Here is a 6,339-nt window from a genome sequence, read left to right on the forward strand (position 1 = left end):
GTGAACAGGCAACCTACAGAATGGGAGAAAATTTTTGCAATCTACTCATCTGACAAAGGGCTAATATCCAGAACCTACAAAGAACTCAAACAAATTTACAAGAAAAAAACAAACAATCCCATCAAAAAGTGGGCAAAGGATATGAACAGATATTTCTCAAAAGAAGACATTCATACAGCCAACAGACACATGAAAAAATGCTCATCACTTACCATCAGAGAAATGCAAATCAAAACCACAATGAGATACCATCTCACACCAGTTAGAATGGCAATCATTAAAAAGTCAGGAAACAACAGGTGCTGGAGAGGATGTGGAGAAATAGGAACACTTTCACACTATTGGTGGGACTGTAAACTAGTTCAACCATTATGGAAAACAGTATGGCGATTCCTCAAGGATCTAGAACTAGAAGTAACATATGACCCAGCCATCCCATTACTGGGGATATACCCAAAGGATTATAAATCATGCTGCTATAAAGACACATGCACACGTATGTTTATTGCGGCACTATTCACAATAGCAAAGACTTGGAATCAACCCATATGTCCATCAGTGGCAGACTGCATTAAGAAAATGTGGCACATATACACCATGGAATACTATGCAGCCATAAAAAAGGATGAGTTTATGTCCTTTGTAGGGACATGGATGCAGCTGGAAACCATCATTCTTAGCAAACTATCACAAAAACAGAAAACCAAACACCGCATGTTCTCACTCATAGGTGGGAACTGAACAATGAGATCACTTGGACTTGGGAAGGGGAACATCACACACCGGGGCCTATCATGGGGAGGTTGGAGGGGGGAGGGATTGCATTGGGAGTTATACCTGATGTAAATGACGAGATGATGGGTGCTGACGAGTTGATGGGTGCAGCACAGCAACATGGCACAAGTGTACCTATGTAACAAACTGGCACGTTATGCACATGTACCCTAGAACTTAAAGTATAATAAAAAAAAAAATTCAGTATGACTGAATATCAGGTCTCCAATGGATCCCAGTTTGCCTCAGATCAAATTTTATAAAATAATTTTGAACACTAAGACACACTCTCTATTCTAAATAACTTTTAATTGAAAAGGAAATAAGAATTTTATTTACAAACTATTTGAAGAATAAGGGTAAGTAAAGAGAATACTAAATTTTTAGAACTTTGATGATATGACATACTTAAGGGAAAATGATTTTATTGAACTACTTTATTATTAAACAAGAAATAATGAAAGTAAACATACTATGTTTATAAAGTACTTTAGCATTGCAGAAACTAACATCTAAAAAAATCATAATTGTTATCATCATTATAAAACAGTAATGATTTAAAATAATAATGAGTCACCAGAAAGGAAATCTGAAAGAAGAAATTCATAAACATAAAGACAGTAACAAGAAGAAAATTATTGTAAATATTAAAATATCAAAGAAATTTTTTATTTCAAAGTCACAAGAAAATTGATAAAGCTCAGAAAAAACCAACCAAGAAAAAAGGTAAGAAAGCCAAAGTAAAAATGAGAGTAAAACATTCAGTGAAACCACAGATATGAAAATAAGTAAACATTATAAGAGGTTGTAAGGCACAACTCTTTACACTATATCAAAGATCAATAAAATGTACATGTTTCACTTGAAATACACAATTATTCATTTTAAATGAAGAGGCAGAATGCAGACAAAACTCATAGAGTTAGGACTCCTCTCGATGAATAGATGAAATACGGACACAATTTGAAAGATTTCAATATGGTTTTTACTCTGCAGTGCCTTAGTCCATCCTCCAATCCTTTTCTCAGGAGTGTTTCTTTTTTGTTTTTGATGTATACAATCTCCACTTGATTTCAATTTTGGAAGAGTTTCTCAAAATGTCTAGTCCACCAATAATGCGTTATCATGCTTTCCTATTAGGTATTACCAAAAAAAATTAACACAATTTCTATTTCCATAACATTAATGGCAGGAATTTAGTTAGAACTGTATTCAGCCTCTCATCTTATATCCATATTCCAAGAATTCTTGAAAGTGACATTTCAAAGCCATAAAGTATAGGAGGGGATTATTTAGATGACACTAGGTTTAACAATTCTATTTTATTTTACCTTACACCTAGAAATTACCACTAATAGTATAAATTTAAGTATCAAACATGAGATGATTAACACTTCATAGCATCAGTAAATAAAACAAGGCAATGGTCATAACAAGTTCACTTCATCTATAGTTCTTACCTGAGCTCAAGTAAGCAATTAGACTCACAAGGTCAAAGTAGGCCTGGCTGGCACCCGTTTACTCAGAAGGAATTGAACTGGAAATACGGTAAGGCAGCAGGGCTTTATCACATTTTTTTTTTTTTTTCACCATGAGTTTTACAGAACTCCATAGAGCAAACAAGGTTCTATTCTTGCTGAAAATCCAGGTAACAGTTCAGGTACAAGGAATGAAATATACACCAGTGAGTGCAAGGTTCAGAAACCAGGTCCTGCTTTACCTTCATGGGATACTCAATAGCTGAGCTTGCTTTCTTCTAGGTCCAGCCCTGTATTATTATAATTTGACCCTCAAAAGTTGAGGAGAAATCAAAAATTAAAATGATAAATCGATTATAATAAGTATATAAAATAAAATATAAAATTAAATTAAAAGTTATAAAAATATAAATGGTTTTATGTTAAAATTGTTAGAAAATTCTTTAAATTTTAGAGATGTATTACTTATTTTGTATAGATATTTTTAAAGTGAAAATTTCTGCTGATTAGGATTTTGTTGGGTTAAGGTTTAATGAAACACTGCGTGTGTGTCTGTGTGTGTGTGTATTGCTAGTGCTTTATAACATCACTACTATTTATTTATATAGCATTGTGGACACTATGAGCTGCCCAGCTATCCCTTCAAGGAAAAATGCATTGTTCTAGCTTCCAGGAATGTTATTGGCAGGTGACATTTAAATCTCAACCCTTTCAGGGTTTGCCTCAACTTCAGAGAATGAGCCTACCTGACCAAGTACAAGATCCTTTCCAGGACAGCCCGTGAGGGATGACTGACAGAGCAAAGGCAGAAAGGACCAGCCATTCAGGAGCATGAGAAGTAAGTTTAGGATGCCATACCAACTTGTCACCTTGTGTGAAGCCCCGTGGGCCCCTTTCATATCCCATGCACCTAACTCTTTTGCAAGATAAGCGGTGCTACAGGATACCAGCTACCAGGTGGATACAAGCTCCTGATATGGTCAGGGAAAGAGAATAAAAGCCCCTTGTTTATGATGAGGCTCCCCTCATTTCCAGCCTATGAGCACCAAAAGCCCAAGAGGCTCTTAGCTAAAATTTCCTGCCTTGGGGAAGCTAGAGACATCTCCGAGGTCCCACTTGAGCAGCTAGGTTCAGGGTTTAGATTGTAATGACCTTTTCCTCATTTTCATAGTAAAAAAAAAATAGGCTCCTAGGTGGAGATTTTAAATGCTAATGTCTTATACAATGCGTGTTAGAGCATGTCGATGCTGAATGTATGTGCCAATCTCAGGTCCACATTTGCATACTTGACCTCACTTTTATGTATTTTATAAATATATATGTACGGCTCCTACAAAAGGAATTGCCCCTAAGGCACTAAGGACTTTCTCTCCCTTTAAGCATCCTACTCAGCCTCTCAGAGTCTACTTTTGCTTTACAGTAAACTCATTGGCCTACTTTTACTTTGGACTTGCTCTCAAATTCTTTTTGTGTAGTGAAGTCAAAAACCTGAACTGACTCACCAACAACAATATTGGCCCAATCTGAGATAACACAGCAGGACATTTTAGCTCGAGTTCCATGTGGGATTGGCTAAGACCATTGCTGGATCTGGATTACAGCAGGACACTTCCCTCTGCCTAATCTTTTCCCCTCCTTTGCTTTCCACAGGCATTGATCTCAAGGGCTCGCATAGAAAATATGTGCATATTAAACTCAGTATCCTAATCTGCTTCAAGGCAAATGTTACCTACAACATCCAGTGGAAGAGAGTAGGAATTCAGGGAGATTGAAGTTGCCACCATTGCAGAAGAAAATCATTGTTGAGGCCGGGCGCGGTGGCTCAAGCCTGTAATCCCAGCACTTTGGGAGGCCGAGACGGGCGGATCACGAGGTGAGGAGATCGAGACCATCCTGGTTAACATGGTGAAACCCCGTCTCTACTAAAAAAAAAAAAAATACAAAAAACTAGCCGGGCGAGGTGGCGGATGCCTGTAGTCCCAGCTACTCGAGAGGCTGAGGCAGGAGAATGGCGTGAACACGGGAGGCGGAGCTTGCAGTGAGCTGAGATCCGGCCACTGCACTCCAGCCTGGGTGACAGCGCGAGACTCCGTCTCAAAAAAAAAAAAAAAAAAAAAAAAAAGAAAATCATTGTTGAGCTAGGTCTCAAATTTATTATTATTACCGTTTTCCACATATTGGTGTCCGAAAATAAACCTGAAATAAATGCTTAAGGAAAAAACAACCTGAGTGCTATCTTTTATCTATACATTCAGAGCCACATATAGATTATTTAGAAAATTAATTTCTAGGAATAGAGTAGCCTAAAATACTTATGCATTTTAGATGAATACAAATGAGAAGCAGTATATTTATATCAGCTTTTCTTAGAAAAAAACCATGATTGTATTTACAGACGCATTTTAGTTGTGATTAATTTGAAACTACCTTCTAAAACTTCCAGTTGTTCTTAATACCTCTGTGTTTTCAGTTCCAGATGCAAGATAAAAAGTTATAAGATTCTGTATCTTTTCCATCACCATTTCCTCCCACAACACACACACACACACACACTCACACATATACTTTGAGGTAGAGTTGAGTCACTTTTAAATTCAATTTAGTTGAAGAAAGGTCAAGAGGAATCATATGATGTTAAAAAAATAACAGTTTAAGAATTTTGATAAGAAAAAGAAGAGATTAGTGCCATCTAGCATATCAGGATGGCCTAATTATTGTGAGTTTGTTATTTTGAGTTATATGACTCTAAGGCTAGGTGTCAGAGTTCCAGGATACAAAGAACATAATTCCTAGCCAATTTAAGTATAAAAGAATCTTCAGATGGAATAGTCAGGCTTGTATGGGAAATAGCCAACAAAGTCCAATTCATACCTAATGGCTGCCCCAGTAAGAACCTAATTCATCTGTCACTTGGCACAGACATTGCAGCTTGCACCACTGAGGCAGGACATTGGATATGAGAACTTCTGCTTCCACTTCCTCAGAAAGCCAAACATTTTGTGAAAAGATAAAAGCCATGCTGTTTCTGCATTCTCCCTTTGCTTTCTTCTTGAACAGACTGAAGTGGTGTGACTGATTAGTGAAGTCTGTATCACATGAGTAGGAAGAACTGGGAAAGCGAGTTTCCAGCTTCTAACTTGAGGAGCTAATGCTCATATTACAGGAAATTCCATAGATATTAGAAATTCATTCCAAAGTTGGCCACCAGTCATGGCAAATAGCCACACGATATATTCCCAATTTTCCTTCCAGTTGGTGTCTGAAAAACAAGCAAACAAACAAAACCTGCTTCGACAAGTTTAGGCTATTTGCTCAAATCTGCTAAACCCTTAATATATACTTAACAATACTGTGCTAAGCATGTGGGAAGATTGGCTTGTCACACCACAGGTGGTGTATTTGGAAATGCCACGAGAAAAGAGATGGTGACTTTTCTGGAGATTTGGGACTGTAAGCCGTGCTTCAATATGAAAGTGCTGTAAAGACTGAGTTGAAAGGTACATATGATTTAGGCAAAGTGGAAAAGTTGCATGTGTGTGTGTGTGTATGTGTGTGTGTGTTTATGTTTCTTTATATGTATGATAGAAGGTTTCTGATAAATGGAAACAGAGAGCAGAGGAAAGGATTTGTTAAGACTAAGGGTAGTGCTAGGCAGATTATGTAATGGGGTACAATCAGTTTAAGAAAGGATGAGCTACTGAATAAAGGCTAAAGTCGATCTTTAGGGTGTAATTTTCATTTTAGTTTTTCAGGATGAATAAAAAATTATACTGCCTTTTACATCAGCTTGATATACAAAATAAAAGTATTGCTTCTTATCTGCAGAAAGTTATGAGAGACTACTTAGCTTTATGACCACTGTGCCACTTAGCTATGTCCCAGTGCCAGGTTGACTCCCAAGGATAGCTATGGGGTTTTGGGAAGAGTCACAGGTGGCAGAGAAAATCAAGAAGTAAGAGATACTTTTGTCTTCTGAGATAAGCAAGAAGACAAATAGATATGGAAACTTTGAAGAATGAAATTTTCCATATATCCGTAGATAGCCCCTCCCATTTTGGCTAAGGAGAGTAGCAAATAAGAAATTGTT

Source organism: Macaca thibetana, chromosome 5 (genome assembly GCF_024542745.1).
Source record: "Macaca thibetana thibetana isolate TM-01 chromosome 5, ASM2454274v1, whole genome shotgun sequence".
NCBI classification, from domain to species: Eukaryota; Metazoa; Chordata; class Mammalia; order Primates; family Cercopithecidae; genus Macaca; species Macaca thibetana.